The 20,551-nt window shown below is 41.8% G+C and overlaps 1 protein-coding gene and 1 long non-coding RNA gene across 2 annotated transcripts in view; one reads left to right on the top strand and one right to left on the bottom strand.

Annotated features, from left to right (window-relative positions):
• The window catches only part of LOC309647392 (uncharacterized protein), a 64,320-nt gene extending 59,651 nt beyond the window's left edge, over positions 1-4,669 (top strand). Inside the window, exon 8 of the mRNA XM_082434731.1 lies at positions 4,638-4,669. The gene's annotated coding sequence lies outside the window, so the exon portion shown is untranslated. The remainder of the gene's footprint in view (positions 1-4,637) is intronic.
• A 1,499-nt stretch (positions 4,670-6,168) lies between these two features.
• The window catches only part of LOC309647423, a 290,446-nt gene continuing 276,063 nt past the window's right edge, over positions 6,169-20,551 (bottom strand). Inside the window, exon 2 of the long non-coding RNA XR_014256041.1 lies at positions 6,169-6,730. This is a non-coding gene — a long non-coding RNA (uncharacterized lncRNA). The remainder of the gene's footprint in view (positions 6,731-20,551) is intronic.

Here is a 20,551-nt window from a genome sequence, read left to right as displayed (position 1 = left end):
TTTTTTAAACATCTTTTTTGGAGTATAATTGCTTTACAGTGGTGTAGAGCAAAGTTCATTTTTGTGTCTTGCTTCTTTTGTGTAATATGATGTCATAAGCATTTCCCCAAATTTATACATAGTTTTCAAAATTATGATTTTAATGATTTATCAGCTCTTACTTTGATTTAAGTCAGATGACTATGCTATAAGTGGTGGGTGCAGGAGGGAGAGAGAAAAGAACGATACAATGTACTGTCTCCCCACTTACTGGGACCTCCTGCAGCCTGTAGATTTCCCCAACAGGCATGAGATAGCTAGACAGAGTATGTACCAATAGCTCAAAGTTCTCCTACTGGGCTGAATTCATAGCCCTGGAGAAGGAACTCCTGTAGAAATCACAAACAGCTGTAATTGCAACTTTGCCAAGATACCCAGTTCTCCGGTCCCTTACTTGTGTTATGGCCCTTTTCTTGAGGAAGTTCAATCCCCATGATGCCTCAAAGCCTTTCATAATGCCCTAATGAAAGTAGGGCAACTAGAACAAATGGTTAGTTTTGAAAACAGTCTGTCCATTAAGTTCTAGAAAAAGATCACTAATTTCTCAGCAATATCACTTGATCTCAAAGTGACTAACTTGCTTATTTTCAAACATTTTTTAAAACAGGGTCACCCACCCCCATGCCCTGAATCGGTTGTCTATATATAATTCCCCATGTCTTCTTTCAAGTTGGAAAAGTAAGAAAGAAAAGTAAGAGAGAACTTGATAACACTAGGTATTTGACACATTTTCCTGTTGCTAAGGCTTAAAAAAAATTTTTTTTTCATCCAACACAGTATTATCCCATGCTTCGCTTGCTGTAAGCAATTTAGCAACAGGATTTACCTAATAGAGCAGTTTTCGCTTGATCTAATTTTAGGTAATTACCTCTCTTTTCAAAGCTTGTTTCCGTAGTACTCCTACTGGTCCTGGTTTGCCACACAGCAATGTTTACCCCAGGATCTCCTGCTCATAAGGCAATAGAAAGAAAGGCTCAATTTCCTTCATCAAATATCTAGCATGAAATGTAAGTAAATGTGTAAAATAAGGAATTCCACAGCACTCATAAAAATCTATCCACAAACAGGTGGAGAAGGAAAAAACAAAACCCGAACCAGAATGCCTAAGTCAATAAAAGATTTCATAAAACCAAGCAAACGCTACAATTACTGACAGCTGGATATCTAATCTGAGTCATTACCCAAATAGGGCGCCCTTCTCGATGTTCACCAAATACTGGGTATTTTCAATCAAAAGGCTATGCCTTCCTGGGACTGGGTGTGCTAATGCCTTAATAAAGTTAGTAGTCCCTGGAAATAAAGAAGGAAGTCTCCCAGCTCCTCAGCATTCTGTCTCAGTTTTTGGAAAAACTTTTTTCTTTTAGAGCCTCAGTCTTTTTGTTTGAGCATGTTTTAAAATGCTTTACCTCAAATAAAGAGGTACCTTTTCCAATAAAAAGAGGTACCTTTTCCAAATAAAGAGGTACCTTTTCCAATAGAGAGGGAAAATATTATTTCTTTAGGACCTCTGTGCCAGGCACTGAATAGGTGTTTTCTCATGGAAACCAAACTCTGAAAACTGTCTCACTGACTCAGAGCAGGAACTATAACAGCTTCCCTGCTGTCACACACAAAAAAAGATTTTGTGAGGACCAAAATAATGAGGGTAGTTGCGGGGAGATTTCAAACTCCTAAGAGAAGTCACCTGGGTGGAGTAGGAAGCTACCTTTTATTTTAAACATTTTTAACATTATGCAATACTTTTGAAGCAATCAACTTTTCAATCGTAACTTTTCCTTTACACATAGCATGCTAAAGTTATCTTCAAGTCTGTAACATATTATATTAAAATAACAACTAGCGTTATTCACTTCAAATTTAATGATTCCACTCAAACATAATGAAAAAAGCTGAAAATTCCATTTTAAAACAAATAGACTATTTTAGGGCAGTTTTAGTTTTACAGAAAAAAATTAGCAGAAAATACAGAGTCCACATATACCCCCCTCTTCACCATACATATTTTCCCTATTATTAACATCCTGCATTAATGTGCCATACTTGTTACAATGGATGAGCAGATGTCGATACATTATTATTAACAAAAGTCTGTACTTTACACTAGGGTTCACTCTTTTTTGTGTGTGTAATTAATTAATTAATTTTATTTTTGGCTGTGTTGGGTCTTCATTGCTGCACGCGGGCTTTCTCTAGTTGCGGCGAGCGGGGGCTACTCTTCCTTGCAGCGCGTGGGCTTCTCATTGCGATGGCTTCTCTTGTTGTGGAGCATCAGCTCTAGGAACGCAGGCTTCAGTAGTTGTGGCACATGGGCTCAGTAGTTGTGGCTCGCGGGCTCTAGAGCGCAGGCTCAGTAGTTGTGGCTTGCAGGCTTAGTTGCTCCACGGCATGTGGGAAATTCCCAGACCAGGGCTCAAACCCGTGTCCCTGCATTGGCAGGAGGATTCTTTTTTTTTTTTCTTTATTTTTGGCTGCCTTGGGTCTTTGTTGCTGCCCGCAGGCTTTCTCTAGTTATGGCGAGTGGGGGCTACTTTTCGTTGCGGTGTGCGGGCTTCTCATTACAGTGGCTTCTCTTGTTGCGGAGCACGGGCTCTAGGTGCGCAGGCTTCAGTAGTTGTGGCACAAAGGCTCAGTAATTGTGGCTCACGGGCTTAGTTGCTCCGCGGCATGTGGGATCTTCCCGGACCAGGGATCGAATCCGTGTCCCCTGTGTTGCCAGGTGGATTCTTAACCACTGCGCCACTAGGGAAGTCCGGCAGGTGGATTTTTAACCACTGTGCCACCAGGGAAGCCCCAAGTTTCACTCTTGGTGTTGTACATTCTGTGGGTTTTGACAAAGTATAATGACATGTATCCACCATGATAGTATTATGCAGAATAATTTCACTACCCCTGAAGTCCCCTGTGCTCCACCAAACTTCTGGTAACCACTGACAGTAATTCTCTCCAAATTCTACCCAGGCTCCTCTGAGCCGTCTTCTCCACCAGGCCTCAACCTTGGCCCATGAAGACTTGGTCAAACACTAGCATGGTTTCTAACATCTCAAGTTCGTATCCCTGGGATGACCCTAACCCCCCCTCCCCCCTTAAAGTGCCTGCCTGAGAAAACTCAAGGCTGCCCAAAGCAGTGACTGTGCCAGCCAGCGCCTGAAGATAGGGGTCCCTTCTCCCAGCCTCTGTGGGAGGGAAGGAGCCTAACTTAGCAAACCCAGATGGTTTCACGTGGACCCACCCCATTTCCCACCTTTTGTAATTGTTCACTTCCCTGACTCTTCTCAAGTCCCCGCTTCCCCCTCCCCCCACCTTCATTCTCCCTTTAAACACCCAGTCACCTCAGCACGGATCAAGGTTGAATTCAGTCCACGCTGGGTTCTTTTCCCTTTTGCAACTGACCAAAATCCTTATCACTTGAACTAGCATCAGGCTTTGTTTATCTTTCACGTCACTCATCTTTTTACTATCTCCATAGTTTTGCCTTTTCCACTGTGTCATATAGCTAGAACACACAGTATGCAACCTTTTCAGACTGGCATCCTTCACTTAGCAATACACATTTGAGGTCCCTCCATGTCCTTTCATGGCCTGACAGCTCATTTCGTTTTAGTACCAAATGATATTACATTGTCTGGGTGGACCACAGTTTGTTTATCCTTTCACCCGTTGTAGGATATTTTGGCTGCTTCCAAGTTTTGGTAACTGTGACTAAAGCTGCTGTAGACATTTGTGTGCAGGTTTTTGTGTGGACAGAAGTTTTCTGGAAATGTAGTGTTCGGTTTTTCTTTTACCTGACACATGATCTCTAGTCACCAGAACACTTCAGAATAAGTAAAACATGGTAAAACCTGAATGAACCGGAGAATTTTACATGTGCAGTGCTCAATTAACTAGGATATTTTCCTCTGCATTTGACTTTAAGTAGAGAGCGCAAATATATAAGAAAACAATTTATTATAAACTGGCTTTATAAAATTCATCTATATGATGGGCTTTCTTGCTACATTGTGCAATTTTGAGATATCTTAGAATGCTTGCCTTGGGACTTCCCTCGTGGTCCAGTGGCTAAGACACCATGCTTCCAATGCAGGGGGCCCAGGTTCGATCCCTGGTCAGGGAACTAGATCCCACATGCTGCAACTAAGAGTTCGCATGCTGCAACTAAAAATCCTGCACGTGACAGCAAAGATCCTGCGTACCGCAACTAGAACCCGGCGCAGCCAAAAAAACAAAAAAAGCTTACATTGTCCATATATCCCTACTAAAGAGATCCCTGTATGTAGGATGCCATGCTTGGTACCAGGTGGTTTCACAGCGCACCATGACCATAGCCACACTGATTAGATGATTATTAGGGACCTGGTCCAATGGCAGGAAGCAGTTTTGGAGATGGTCTTTTGTGAGAACTCTACCCACCAGGGACAAGGTAATAGGTATCTTTTGTTTATTCCACCAAGAAAAATATCCTCCTTCTTCTGAGAAACATTCCTTCTGACCATGTGGCACATGTTTGGAAAGAACTGTGACCACGGCAGTTAGTCTAGGGGTGGGCTCTGAAACCACATCAGAACAACACAGCCCTTATCCTGAAATGTTTTAATTTGCAGCCAGAGAATCTATTATTCATCTCTTCTCTGATGATGGAAATGTGGATCTCTGGAGCTGTCAATCATCACATCCCCCGCCCTGTGGATGTAAACTGTATGAAAGAGAAGTAAACGAAGCTGTTACAAAGAAGTAAAGACCAGAGTCAAGGTGGTCCTCCAGGCTCTGGTTTCCACTGTTCCTGAGCCCCTGTCCTTCCTGAAGATCTGCAGTAATATCCCCTTTTAACTTAAACTGTTTTGATCTGGATTTGTGTTATCAGTTGAACTGTGTCCACCCAAAATTCATATTTTGAAGCCCTAGGCTCCAGTACCTCAGAATGTGACTTTATTTGGAAATAAGATCACTGCAGATGTAATTAGTTAAGATGAGGTCATTAGGGTGGGCTCTAATCCATTAGGACTGGTGTCTTTATAAAAGGGGGAAATTCAGTCACAGGCACATATAAGAAGAGTGCCATGTGAACATGAATATGGCCATCTACAAGACAAGGAGAGAGGCTTGGACTAGATCCTTCCCTGGCAGCCCTCAGAAGGAACCACCCCTGACGATACCTTGATCTCAGACTTCTAGTTTCCAGAACTGTGAGATAATGCATTTCTGTTACTTAAGCCACCTAGATTGTAGTACTTTGCTAGGGCAGCCCTAGAAAATGACGCAGTTTATTACATGCAACCAAGAACTCTGACTACCACAAGAGCCCTCTACTGGACAGCGACGGCTAAATCAGTTCAGTCCTCTCAAGGGAGTTAGAATGACAAGGCTCAATGAGTTGACTGATCAATAGTGACGGGAGCAATGGATGAGGAGACGCTGATGAGTATTCATGGGGACAGTGCCCTAATCTAGGGGACAACAGACTCTCAACTTCCGTGTCTTCTGAGCTCCTTTCAAATGATTTTTGTACTGCTTTGATTTCCTTTGAAACCTACTGGCTTTGATATTGAGACATTTCCCTCATCCTAATTGTGCATTCCCTAGCACTCGAGCTACTCTGAGTGTGCCCTTGTTCCTGGCAACCTGAAAGATCTTGAATCTGCAAAATGAACAATATTTATGCCACTGCAACTAGCAAGAAAATATTAATCTTTGGGTAAATTGCCTTCACTGTATTACTAAAGAGAATCATGCAAAGAACTGGAAAGAACAAATGAACTAAATGAATAAATGCATTAGGGAAGAAAGTTTTCTCTAAAAACAGATGTTTTTCTTCAAATATAGAATGACCCACCATTATTCTTGGAACTCTGTTTTCTGAGAGACACTGAGTATACACATGTAATTTTAGTAATGTCTTTAACAATAATATCTTAAGATTTAATAAAGCGAAAAATGCAATTATATGTATAAAAAATAGGAGCATATTAATTATTCCATTACTTTTTTCTTATTAGACATGTCAGATTGTACCCAGAATAAAAATAATAGAATTTAAGGGCATCATCAAGGAGTCTAATTTTCTTACTTGGAAATTCTGAATACTTACAAGTGGGATGTATTTAATAGCTATGGTATTTTATTTTAGTGACTTGCTTTCTCCCTGGTGGAACATTTGCCCCTGTTACTTCTGTGAACTTCTATTGCCTTTAGCTTAACATAGTACCTCATTCTCCTGCACTGAATCACTGACTGCAATTTCCTAATAACAGGTCATGAAATATTCTCATTCTTGATTCTCCTGAAAAAGAATTCCTTAATGATGGAAAGAAGGAAGCAAGGAAGGAAAGAAGGGAGGAATGGAGGGAGGGAGGGAAGGAGGGAAGGAAGGAGAAAAGAAAGAAGCCCCCCGCTGCCTGTCTGCTGTTAGCACCTTTGAACCAGTTCAGAAGCGAGCTTCTCAAAATGCTAAACTGTGACTCAACTCTTCAGCTTTCTTGTGAGATTGATTCTTAATTCAGTCTCTTCTGTGGGAGTTATTTTTAAAGTTTTTTTTTTTGGCTGTGTTAGGTCTTTGTTGCTGCGTGCGGGCTTTCTCTAGTTGCGGCGAGCTGGGGCTACTCTTCGTTGCAGTGCGCGGGCTTCTCACTGCGGTGGCTTCTCTTGTTGCGGAGCACGGGCTCTAGGAGCGCAGGCTTCAGTAGTTGTGGCACATGGGCTCAGTAGTTGTGGCTCACGGGCTCTAGAGTGCAGGCTCAGTAGTTGTGGCGCACGGGCTTAGTTGCTCCACAGCATGTGAGATCTTCCCGGACCAGGGCTCAAACCCGTGTCCCCCGCATTAGTAGGCGGATTCTCAACCACTGTGCCACCAGGGAAGCCTGTTCTGTGGGAGTTATTAACTTCATACACAGTACCTCTTACGATGTTCCTCTAAGCAGACCTCAGGCTATTCTTTGTTATGCTGAACCTCTACAACCCTCTCTGCTACCAGGTCTGAATCTTTGATCCTGGTGGTCCTGGTTCTGGTCCTACTGGGGCTGAATCCTCAGCGCCCCTCAGTCACACTTATCCTGCACGCACCAACCCAGTTAGCAAATCCTCAGAAAACTTGCCCAGATAATTTTGTCACAATCTCCCCTCCGTTCCCTCCTCACTTTGCACTCCTTTACGGAATCTGTCCACTGAATTACCGTCGTTGGCTTCCTCACTAAACAGTGAGCTCTTCAAGGACACGAACCTTTGAAATCCCCCCTCAGTGGGGAGTCAGTGAAAGCCTGACGGTGCCCTTTCTTTTCACTTTCTACCAGTAAAATGCTGCCACCTTCCTCTCAGGCTGGCACACAGATTCCGTGAAGTTCTTTCTTAAAGGTCTCACCTGGCTCTCAGGGTGTTTGCATGAAATGTACATGGTGCATTCCCTATTACCTGAGTTACCATTGAATGTGCCCCTCTTCCTTGCAACCTGAAAGATCTTGAATCTGCAAAATGAACAATATTTATGCCAATGCAACTAGCAAGAAAATATGGTGGTGGACGGTTCGGCACTTATCCCCTGCCCCTCGTCCCCAGCTTGCCTTCCTCCCTCCATGGACTGTGCAGTGTATGTCCACCCTTCCAGATGTCATCTCTTTCCTTCAGTCACGTGGTCACTCTTTGTTCTGGATCTTTTTCCACTTCTCATTCACTCAGCAGTTAGAACAGAAATAATCCAATGTGAGAACTGTTGGATCAGTAGACCGTCAAACCCCATTTCTCGAAGCTTCTTTCCCCAACTACGAAGCTACCTTCCCCATTCAGAGTTACTCAGAGCCTAATTCCTTCTTCAGGTGCTGTGTTTGCTTCCAGATTTCCATAGTTAAGGAGAGAATGCAAGACCCTCACTTCTCTCAAATTCTCCTGTCCTTAACTCCTTCAGAACAACTGCTCTTATAAAATGACAGAGTGGTGAATTTATCCATCTTTCTCCACCCCACCCGCCCCAGAAGAATTCTAGGACTTAAATTACTTTAAATTACATAGATAATATAAGTTGTAAAAACTTCGACAGTTACAGACAAAGTTAAAGTCCCCCCACCCCCCTCAAGCCTACTATTGTTACTTCCAGATCATTTTCTATGCATGTACCTATATGTTTGAGTAGCAGTGGAAATATACAGAATTTTTGGTCCTGGTTTGAGTTCTAGAACTGTTAATGGGAATCAAGACCAAACCCCTAAAAAGTTATAACCTGCCTGTCCTAGCCTTTTGGAATATCCTTGCCCTGCGTGGTATAGCTCTCAAGACAGCCAATTGCTCACGGTCAAGCTGTCAAACAGAGGCTCAGTGTCCGATAACAGCTGTGGATTTTTGAGAAACAAGTTGGCCTGTGGGATGCCTGTGGCCTCACTTCCTGCTGGTGGCCATGGTCGGAATAGATGAGGGAGGCTGGGATCCCTCAAGGAGTGGTTAGAGTGTTGATTGCCACAGCCCTGTAGGGGTCTGCTGCTCAGTCTGCAGTCAGAATCTCGGGCTTCTGTCCTGGATGAGGTAAGTAATGACTAAGGAGGCCTCATGCACTTGGTTTAAGTTCTCCTCTCTAGATTTTGGATAAAGCCATTTAAAAACTTCACCTAGGGCTTCCCTGGTGGCGCAGTGGTTGAGAATCTGCCTGCTAATGCAGGGGACACGGGTTCGAGCCCTGGTCTGGGAAGATCCCACATGCCGCAGAGCAACTAGGCCCGTGAGCCACAATTACTGAGCCTGTGCGTCTGGAGCCTGTGCTCCGCAACAAGAGAGGCCGCGATAGTGAGAGGCCCGTGCACCGCGATGAAGAGGGGCCCCCGCTTGCCACAACTAGAGAAAGCCCTCGCACAGAAACGAAGACCCAACACAGCCAAAAATAAATAAATAAATAAATAAATAAATAAATAAATAAATAAACCCAAAGTTTAAAAAAAAAGCTAAACTTTAAAAAATAAAAAAATAAAATAAATAAAAAATAAAAACTTCACCTAGCATAACTTGGTTACTTTTGTAGAGCAAAATCAAATAAGCCAAGTGCTATTGCAATGCCTGGCAGCTTCCTAATGCTTAATTCTTGATAAGAACTGTGATCCATTTGTAAGACACACTAGAATGATGTGAAAGGGAAACAAATACAGTACTTAGTCTATGATCGCATCATCACACCAACATTTTTCCATTTCGGAAGGAATTCTGGCCTCATACCACAAAGTCGAAGTTGTTGGTTAACGGATGCTAATGACAAACCTAATGGTGCAGCAGAGGCCAGGACACTGTGCTATGGCCCAGGGCAGAGCACAAGATTTATGGGAAGATGAGAGCACTGCCAGTGCTTTCATAAGTGAAAGAAACATCTCATCTAAAAGATATTTCTCCAATAGCACGGTGAAGTTTCTTTGCCCACAAAAGGCTGAACCAAAAAGAAATAATGGCAGGTATCACTCAAGTTTTCCTATAAAAAAAATCTTTCTACTTATATATGGAAATATATATAATATATATATATTTATGTGTTTAAATACGTATAACCTGTCTATATAAAATATTTTTACAGATGAAACATATGTTCATTATTTTTAAAAATGGAAATACTGCAGAACTGAGAGGGAGGAAATCACCTGCATCTGACTGCATAGAAATAACCCACTCTAAGAATTTTCATGTGTGTCCTTCCATTCTTTTTTTTCTGTTTATATATTTTTCTCCATTTTTATTTAGTTATTTAATTTTGACTGGAGTATAGTTGATTTACAATGCTGTACTAGTTTCTGCTGTACAGCAAAGTGAATCAGTTATACATATTCATATAGTCACTCTTTTTTAGATTCTTTTCCCGTATAGGTGATTACAGAGTATTAAGTGGAGTTCCCTGTGCTATACAGTAGGTTTTTATTAGTTATCTCTCTTATATATAGTACTGTGTATATGTCAGTCCCAGTCTCCCAATTTATCCCTCCCCACCCCTTACACCCTTGGGAAACATAAGTTTGTTTTCTACATCTGTGGCTATTTCTGTTTTGTAAAAAAGTTCACTTGTTCCACTTTTTTAGATTCTACATATAAGCGATTTTTTCCCCATTTTTGAACACCTATTTCTATGTGTTTTAACACATGCATATATTGTGTTACCCCCACCAAAATCAGGGTACACAATATTATCACTCCCCAAATTCCCTCATTATCCCTTTGTAGTCATACCTTCCCTCACCCCTAATCCCTGGAACTAGCAAGCACTTGTCTGTCACTATAGCTTTGGGTTTTGGGAAATGTCATATGAATGGAATCATAGAGTCTGTAACCTTTTGAGACTGGCTTCTTTCACTCAGTGTGTATAAGATCTATCCAAGGTGTCGTATGTATCAACAGCGCATTACTTTTTATTCCTAAGTAGTATTCCGTTGTACGAATGTACCATGGTTTGTTTATGTATTTACAGATTGAAAGACATTTGGTTGTTTCTAATTCTGGTGATTGTGAATAGAGCTGTTATAGATATTTGTGTACAAATTTTTGTGTGAACAAAAGTTTTCATTTCTCTAGACTTTAAACACCTAGGAGTGGGATTCCTGAGTCATATGGTAAGTGTATGTTTACTTTGTAAGAAACTGCCAAACTGTTTTCCATAGTGGCTGTATCATTTTGCATTCCCAACAGCAATATATGAGGTTTCCAGATGTTCTACACCCTTGTCAACAGTTGGTATTACCAGTGCATTTAATTTTAGCCATTCTGATAGGTGCATAGTGGTATCTCACCATGGTTTTATTTTATTTATTTATTTTTTTAAATTTAATTTATTTATTTATTTATGGCTGTGTTGGGTCTTCGTTTCTGTGCGAGGGCTTTCTCCAGCTGCGGCAAGCGGGGGCCACTCTTCACCGTGGTGCGCTGGCCTCTCACCATCGCGGCCTCTCTTGTTGCGGAGCACAGGCTCCAGACGCGCAGGCTCAGTAATTGTGGCTCATGGGCCCAGTCGCTCGCGGCATGTGGGATCTTCCCAGACCAGGGCTCGAACCCATGTCCCCTGCATTGGCAGGCAGATTCTCAACCACTGCGCCACCAGGGAAGCCCTCACCATGGTTTTAATTTGCATTTTCCTATTGGATACTGACGTTGAACGCATGTGCTTATTTGCAAGCCACACACCCTCTTTGATAGTGTCTGTTCAAGCCTTTCATCATTTTTTAATTGGGTTGTTTGTTTTCTTCCTGTTGAGTTTGGAAAGTTCTTTATATTGAAATCAAGTCCTTTGTTGGCCAGGTGATTTATAAATATTTTCTCCCAGTCGATAGTCTGTCTTTTCATTCTGTTAACAGTGTGTATATATTTTCTAAAAACAAAACTGAAATCAGAAGGTGCATGCTGTTTTATAATATGCTTTTTTCATTTAACAATGTATCTTAAACATCATTCCATGTTATTACTTCTTCTCAATGTAACTTTTATGGCTGTAGGGTATTCCCTTGCATGGGTGTACTACTGTAATTTATTTAACAAACTCTTTTGTTGAACATTTAGGTTGTTTTTAAATTTTTTACTTTTAAAAACATTACACTGGTGAACATACTTAGAGCTAAATCTTTTCACATTCTAAGTATTTCTCTAGGACAGATCCTGAGAAGCAGAATTGTTCTTTCATATTATATACATTTTAAAGGCTTTAAAAAAATACACAATGCAAACTGTCCTCCAAAAAGGATATTTAAGTCTCATGATCAGATATGAAATCACATGGGGCACTACCATTGCTTTTTAACTTTGCTTCCTTGGTAGCTTAAAAAAAAAGTATGTCTTTTTTCTAATATGTTATTCTTTCATTACAAATAATGCTGAATATTTATTTAAATGCTTTTTGCTGTTTGTATATCTTTGTGTGTGTGTGTGAAGCGTCTCTTCATGTATACTTTTATATAGGGGTAGTTCATCTTTTTCTTATTATTCTATAATAACTATATTTTATTGCAAATGTTTTCCCCCGGTTTTATTTCAATGTATCTTAATTGTGCAGGCCCCTTTAGAGTCCTTGTTCAGATCCTTGTAAATCAAAGATCCATCAGTGTTAGGGTCGCTGGATTTGGCAAATAAAAACAAACAACAAATACTTTTTAAATAAATATGCTCCAGATAGACATGGGACATATGTACTTATACTAAAAATTATCTGAAGTGTAAAGGTAACTGGGCACCCTGTATTTTACCTGCAACCCTAGCTAAGAGTCAAAACTGCATGGAACATGGCTGAATTGCGTGTTGGGTTCTAAAGTCAGCACAATTGGCAAAAATTGTATAAGGCTGAAAGTGCCTTTAAAAGTCCTTTAAGTAGGTCTCAAAGTTCAGAATGGAGTATTGCCTTCTACCTTATATGGTAATTCTTATGCTCCATGACATTAAGAACCTCTCAGGAATAGGAGAAAAGTCCCTGGGCAGATGGCTGGTCATTAAAACCATTTCCCTCTTGTGTCAGTAGGTATGGGGAGGAAAAAGGGGAGGATGTTAAAGTGTTCCTGTCTGCCTACAGGCTTTTTCTGTTTTGTATCAGTCTTCTAAAATGTTTAAACAAGTGGTTATTGGTAGTTGTGGTGGTTCAACAAGATTCAATAGTGAGGTTCATCCCACATGGGTATTATGTTCTAAAGTTAGTGCTCAAGAAAACATGATCACACTGTGACTCCATTGAATTGTTTTTATACAGTTACCCTTCAATCCACACTCCCCAACTCCCTCAGTCCACATTTTATTTTCAGTAAACATTCTAACCCCAAGTTACTCAAATATTTTTCTTGTGGGGGAACTTGTATATTTTGGATCATTCAGCAGCTACTTAAGAATAATCATGGTGACAGGCCTCATATGGTTTGTTGGGCAATCATGTCCTGTTTCCTGCACCCTTTCTCTTTATTTCCCTTTCTGGACATTTTTTCTGAAAACTTTGTCCAACATTTTATTTTAGGGAACTATACCTAGTGATACTCAGAAGTTTCAAATCAATCATTAGTCAGGAGTCCAAAGCAAAATGAACAGAATGATGTATTTATTTCTCTCAAACACAATTCACAAATGACATTCAAATCTCATTTATTTCTAGCATATTTAAAACATTCCGATGAAACAAAAAATTTGTAATCCTTGCCAAAGTTCATTTTAATAGGATTTGACCTGTAGTAAAAGACATTGTCGTATTGTCTCCTGTTCTCTTCATTTATATGTTTATCTATAATATACATATAATATATATTCAACATATTTCCATTAATACGTGTATAAAAATGTTCACTCAGGTTGTTTCACATATTAGATATATTGCTTTCATTGGTTAATACTGTCTAAATATGCTGAACTTCTTTAATGCCAATTTCCAAATCCAACACCGTATAAAAGAATTACATGGCTCTTCTCATATTGCTATGGTTTCTGGAAAATCTTACTCACTTTTGAAGAGATTGTCAAGTCAAGGAGCAACTCAAACATTTACAAATAAATATATACACATACATATATAGGTACACAAATATACATACACAGAAACATATGTATATGTATACATATATATTTAACTTTTTATCATGGAAAATTTGAAATGCATAAAATAGAGAGAAGGGTACCCTCCTGTGCCCAACACCCAACTTCAATGATTACCAACTTTTTCACAATATTATTCACAATAATGATATTATTCACAATAATGATATCTTCCAATTTTAGTATATGTGCTGCTGAAGCGAGCACACAATAATGATTTTTTTTTTTTTTTTTTGCCGTGTTGGGTCTTTGTTGCTGCACATGGGCTTTCTCTCGTTGTGGCGAGCGGGGGCTACTCTTCACTGAGGTGTGCAGGCTTCTCATTGCGATGGCTTCTCTTGTTGCAGAGCACGGGCTCTAGGTTCGCGGCTTCAGTAGTTGTGGCACGCAGGCTCAGCAGTGGTGGCTCGCGGGCCCTAGAGTGCAGGCTCAGTAGTTGTGGCGTGCAGGCTTAGTTGTTCTGCGGCATGTGGGATCTTCCCGGACCAGGGATCAAACCCGTGTCCCCTGTATTGGCAGGTGGATTCTTAATCACTGCCACCAGGGAAGCCCACAATAATTATATCTTTTAATAAGCTTTTTTTCAAGTATAACATACAGAAAAGTGCACAGATCATAAGTGTGTAGCTCTATGAACTATTACAAGGTGACTGCACCCAGGTAACCACCACCCAGGTGAGGCTATAGAACGTTACCAGCACTGCAGCAGCCCTACCACATGCCTATCTAATCACTACCTCTTTATAGATCCCAAAAGGTAACCACCACCCTGACTTCTAGCATCATAGATTAGTTTTACCTGTTTTTGAACTTTATATAAATGGAATCATACAAGTATTCTCATTGTCTTTCTTTTACTTAATATGTTTCTGACATTAAAACACCTTGTTGTGTTTAACAGTGATTTGTCTTCATTGCTGTGTAGTATTCTACGGTAGAACTATACTACAATGTGTTTATCCATTCTACTGTAGATGGACATTAGAGTTCTATCTTGGTGAACACATCTTTTGGTAAATGTAAACAGGCATTTAGATCTAGGAGTGAAATTTCTGGGTTATAGAATATGTGTGCAAAACAACTTTCCACCAATTTGCATGCCCACTGGCAGTGGATGTGCATTTCAGTTGTTCCACAACCCTGCCAACACTTGATATTGTCGGTTTTAAAATTTTAGCTCTTCTGCTGTGGGTGTAGCTGTATCTCATTGGGGTTTAATTTACAATTTCCTCATGATTAATGAGGTTGCACATGTTTTCATTTTTGTTGACCATTCGCTATCTATTCTTCTGATGTATCTGTTTTATCTCTTGCCCATTTTTCTACTTAGTTGTCTTTCATAAGAGTTCTTATGTACTGGATAGGAAACTTTTGTTGGTTATATGCATAGCAACTATTGCTAAATTGCATTTAAAAGATGCAGGGTCATGAAAGAAAGCAAACAACTAGAGCACTAATATTGTTCACTTGCCTCACTTACGAGATGAAGGTGAACTATTTAAAAATCCATAAAAATTATCACAATCTGAGTTTGAGATTGGGGTTTACCCCATGGCCTAATGTTTTTCACAGAAGTTTCAGGAAAAAGGCAAATATATCTAATGACACAGAGGAGTGAATGGGTGGCTAGTTTATCCAGACAAAGTGCCCACTAGATGGCATTATCTTGGTGAAAAAGTGCAAAGCAGCCCCTGACAGGAGGAGTTGGCCTGGTAATCACAGGTAGGCCTTGTTGAGTATAAACAATTTCACAGAACATGAACATCAGCAAGGCCTCTCTGATCATGTTCAAGACAAAACAGGAGCCCTCTGTAATTATGTCTAAACAACAGGCAAAACCCTGAATATTGTCCAAACCACAGAATGACCAAACATCCCCCTACTCTGGCTAAGAGTAATGCCTGCTGTTTCTTTACCAGTTCTATAACTTTAGCCTCAGTCTAGTCTGCCCTCCTTCTAGATAAGACTTATTAAGATATCCAGTCTTAAGAATTACCACTGCTTCCTGGCAGCATCCAACCCAGAGCAAAGCTCCACTTCTTTAAACACTCCCCCAGATCATGCAGCACAAGCCCCAAATCCTATAATGAGTCTCCTTCTAACACCCTCTTACTGAGACACCCCATGGTTCCCCATGGTGTGCATGCTCCCTCACTGTATCAAGCAATAAAGTCGACTAGTGACATACCTAACCACTAGTCAAGTGGTTCCTGGTGTGTTCCTGGTGTTCTTTGGTTGGAGGGCATTGACATTGGGGAACTCAGGATAATCCAACAGCCTGCAACTATTTACTCGTCAGGACACTAAAAAGAGACCTATCTCTAGGGTGAATTTATACTAGCCACAGACACTGAAATGATGGATAAATAAAATAATTAATAATTTTAAAGAAACCCAGAGGAGTCAGAAAAAAGCACATTTATAGAGACCAAAAGTAGATTAGTGGTCCCTGGAGCTGTATGTGGAAAGGGGGATAAATGTTAAAAGTTCTCTTATTTGGGGTGATGTTCTAAACCGTATTATGGCGATGGCTGCGTAACTCAGTCAATTTGCTAAAACTCATTGAATTGTATACTTAAAGTGAGTGAATCACATGGTATATAAATTATACCTCAATATAGTTGTTAAAACAACAACAATTCCAGGGGAGACCAGCTACATGAATCCAGCAAACATTCTCTCTCTGTAATCAAACTACATGACAAGTACATTGTAAGCAGAAAGTTGGTTGGGACATAAATTCAGAGCAAGTCGAATTGGCTATATGATTAGAATACCTCCATTTACATCACAGAGCTACAACCACGGCAGATGTGGAGTCTTTATACTTTAGTGTTTGCCTCAGTGGCTTTCATTTTCCCAGGTTCTGCTGGCCAAATAATCCCTCTTCTGGTTACAACTCCTACTTTTAGCCTACAAATCATGTTGTCCTGGAACCATTTTTCATCTTAAAACTTAAGATACCTTGGCTCTGAACTACCATGAGTTGTGTTTACAGCCTCAGGGCCAATTTTATTTGCAAGTTTCAGTGTTTAGAATGGGAGGGAAGAGGACAATGGTTGACTTCTTGTCCCTTGGACTATCACAATTTTATATCAGAAATAGAATGGCAATGAGGTGATTTTTATCTTCTAAAAACATCACTACAGGCACACAACGAGCAGAGTACAGCTGCCCTTCCTATAATGCGACACAGAAGTAGGGTTGCCAGATTAAATATATGCATGTCCCATGGAATATTTGGGACGTACAAAGACTAAAAAATCATTCATTGTTCATCTGAAATTAAAATTTAACTGAGCATCCTATATTTCATTTGCGAGTAAAGACACAGAAGACGTGGGAAATGCGGAAAAACACACTGTCCAAATAACTTTGGCGTAAAGGGGTGGAAGAAACAAACGCCAGATTGTTAACAGCCTTAAATCGGAGCCGGCAAATGCTACCTGTAGCAGAGGAAAGGAGAAAATCCAATCCCTCAAGTTTTACAGCCGAGTCATAAGTATTAGTACTGGGAGAAAGGGAGCGTCACAGTCAAGGGGAGGATGGAAGCAAAACTTCATTTCTTCCTAGTTTGGAACTAGAATCCCCACTCAGCCTTTCTGCGTGGCAGCGCCCAGGGTAAAAGCGCCCACAAGGAAGGGATTCCATTTTGCGGCCTGAGAAGCGCGGCGATTTTCCCACGCCAGTTCCGGGATACCTGGCAGACAGCGGCGCCAGGTAACCGAGAGAACCCGGGGCCAGGCCGGATCCGGAAGTAAGGAGCTCGCTCCGCCCCGCGGCCGAGCCCCGCCCCGCGGCCCCTCCCACTAGGCCCGGCCTTGCGGGATGACGTGTCTGAACTCTGGAGGCGGAAGCGGGGAAGAGGTCGCCGGGGTAGGAGCTGGCGAGGTGCGGCTGGTTGGCCGTGCGCACGCGCGATTCGCGCAATGGGCGGACCGGATTGCGCCTGGAGTCCGGTGACCATTTTTATTGAGGAAGACTCCATTTCTCCGGGTTTTTGCTGATGCTGAGCTCGGCAGATAGAGGGGGGTGGCTTGGTTTGGAAGGAAGAAGGTTAGGGACCACCCGCCCTTAGACATTCCCACTGCAGCGGGCTCGGTCTCAATGAGTGGCCATTTGACTGCGGGCAGTCAGTCCCCCTTCTTTCCTCTGTGAATAGAGGCGGTTAAACGCGTGTGGAAAACCTCAGGTTTACTTCGGCGCTGAAAGTCCGAGATTCTAAATTCAGATCTAGAATTTATGGGGTCCGGCCAGTACCAGTCCTGTAGTGCTTTGCGGTTACTTGCCCTTCCTTTATGTGCCAGACGCTGCTCTAGGCTTGGGGTTGTAGAGAAGAGGTCCTTACTCCCATGGGGTTTACGTGTAAACAGGGAGTGAGACAGTAAACAAATAACCACGTTAATTCCAGGTAGTGATAAGTACTGTGGGGTGCCAGGGTTAAGCAAAAGAGTGGAATTGAGGGATATAAAGATTTTATGAGATCGCTGTTGTCAAGAGTGGAACATGAGAGGCTAATAGCAGTAAGGACTAGTGCAAGAGAACTAAGATTTTGGCTTGGACTAGGGGGTAGCTGTAGACATGGAAAGTATTGAAAGGATTTAGTCTAGTTTAGCGGCCCAGCGAGCACAGCTTGTTGAAGGACTGTATGTGGGGAGTGAGGGAAAGAGAAATTTAGGTTACCTCCCAGGTTTTTGGCCTGAGAAGCAGGTGGGCAGCGGTGCCCATTTCCTGCTTTGTGGAACACTGGAGGAGGAAAAGGTTGGGATGGGAGCGGTGAGATAGTGAAGATAACTATTTAGTGGCACCAGATAACTAGAAGATAGCGAACAAAAATTGTCCTGCCCCTTTCCTTTCTAAATGGAGAGAACACTGCTTCTTCTTACTTATTATGTTGGAAATCTCTATGACTTCAAGTATAGGATATTATAAGTTATTTTCCCTGGCCCAAGTAAGTTCAACAAATATGCTAATTGATTTGCTCGAGGGAGAAGTGACCTAGACACGATCCCACTGCTCAGGCCCCCCTCACCTGCCTACCCACCCTTACCCCCGTTTGGGTTATAAAAATGGCTGCCTTTCCTCTGCCCAGCACTTAATGTGCATTCCCCGCCCCCCAAACTTCACAACAAACTAAAGAAGATGGACATCCTTTTCTCTCTACTTCCCAGTTCTCCCCTATTATCTGGGACTTGGTGTCTTAACTTGCTCAACGTCCACATAACTAGACAGTAGTGTTCCAAAGCTGGAGTTCATAGTGCAAACTACCTTTGCAAGGAAGAATTCCTTCATTGTTCTGGTTATCCCACAGTATAGAACAGTGGGTCTTAGCCTTTTTTTTAAAGGGTCATAGATTCCTTTGAAAATTTAATAAATGTTATAAACTTTCCGGGGGGGAAATGTGCAGATCCCCGCAAGAATTTAGATAGGATTGCATGGGTCTCCATATTTTTCTGAATTGTCCACTTAGCAAACTTGCTAATTCTTTTTTTAAAAAATAACTTTATGAAAGTTTAGTTTTATTTATTTATTTATTTTTGGCTGCATTGGGTCTTCGTTGCTGCACACGGGCTTTCTCTAGCTGCGGCGAGCAGGGGCTACTCTTCATTGCGGTGCGCGGGCTTCTCATTGCAGTGGCTTCTCTTGTGGCCGAGCACAGGCTCTAGGCGCACAGGCTTCAGTAGTTGTGGCGCGCAGGCTCAGTAGTTGCGGCTCGCGGGCTCTAGAGCACAGGCTCAGTAGTTGTGGTGCTCGGGCTTAGTTGCTCTGCGGCATGTGGGATCTTCCCGGACCAGGAATCGACTCTGTGTCACCTGCATTGGCAGGCAGATTCTTAACCACTGTGCCACCAGGGAAGTCCTGACTTGCCAATTCTTGAATTCTGAGCAGGAGGTACTTTTGGGTTATGATTCCTTGCTTATGTACTCTAAGTTGGTGCCCTGTTCGGCAGATTCGATTGAACTCTAAAGCTCAAAGGAATTGACTTTATAAAGACTGTTGCCCCCCCCAGTCCAGTTCTACAAGGATCAAGCTATTCGCTACTGCAGTTGTGCACCAACAGTGCACCCTGAGGGGAATTCAGGATGGAGAAAAAACAGGAATATTCTGTGCTTTATACACTGGCCCTGGATAGCTAAGATGCATATCTAAGGAATAATTTCAGTGAACTCAGATTCTTGCATCTTCTCATACATACAAAAGCACTAAAACCTTTAACTTGAGATGTCTGTTCTCTGTGTTTAGCTGTAACCTTTTGATGTTGGCCTACCTGTGTTTTTCCAGCCAAAAACTCCTATATATCCTGGCTCCTCCCTTACCTCTTCAGAACAGTTCCTCAGAGCTATCTGAGAGGCGGTCTCCTGTGCTATGGTCCTCAGTAAAGTCCCCGAATAAAATTTAACTCACATCTTCTATGTTGTGTGTTTTCCTTTGTCACGAAAAGCAAGTTTCTCCTTGAAAAATACTCAAAATGCACCACACAAACACACACAAGTACGTCTGTGCATATACAAACGGACATCGCATCACTTCAATAGGAAAAGTGACAGAAACTTGCCCAGGGATGATCATACCAGATTTCTATTTTGCTGGAACTACATTTCTCACTGGGCTCTCAGGTGTGCTCCTGTCTTCCTTTGCAAAGAAATGTCAACACTCCCTTCTCCTATTTGTCTACTCCCATTTTTCCCCCCACCTCATTTCCACTCACCTCTTTAAAGAGATCTTGTTTAGTCTATGCAAACAATCACTGTCCCACGCAAGAATGAGCCACCGCATCCAATGCTGGGAACCTGTCCGTTGACACACCTCTGAGTAGCTGTCTATTTGAAGATTTGTGGCTAGTTCCTCCCTATTGGTTTCCTTATCCTGCACCCAACCGTCTCCCAAACTTCTTCCCTCCACCAACTCAGCCTCCATCAGCAAGTACTTTTTGGAGCACCACCTCTGTAATAGGGGCTGGTGTGCCTTGGGCACTGTAGTGAGGAAACCGTGGAAAACCGGGGCAAGGCAGCAAGCA

Source organism: Balaenoptera physalus (assembly GCF_965194825.1).
Source record: "Balaenoptera physalus genome assembly, chromosome: 18".
In the NCBI taxonomy this organism is placed as follows: domain Eukaryota; kingdom Metazoa; phylum Chordata; class Mammalia; order Artiodactyla; family Balaenopteridae; genus Balaenoptera; species Balaenoptera physalus.
This window is presented reverse-complemented; position numbering and strand designations above follow the sequence as displayed.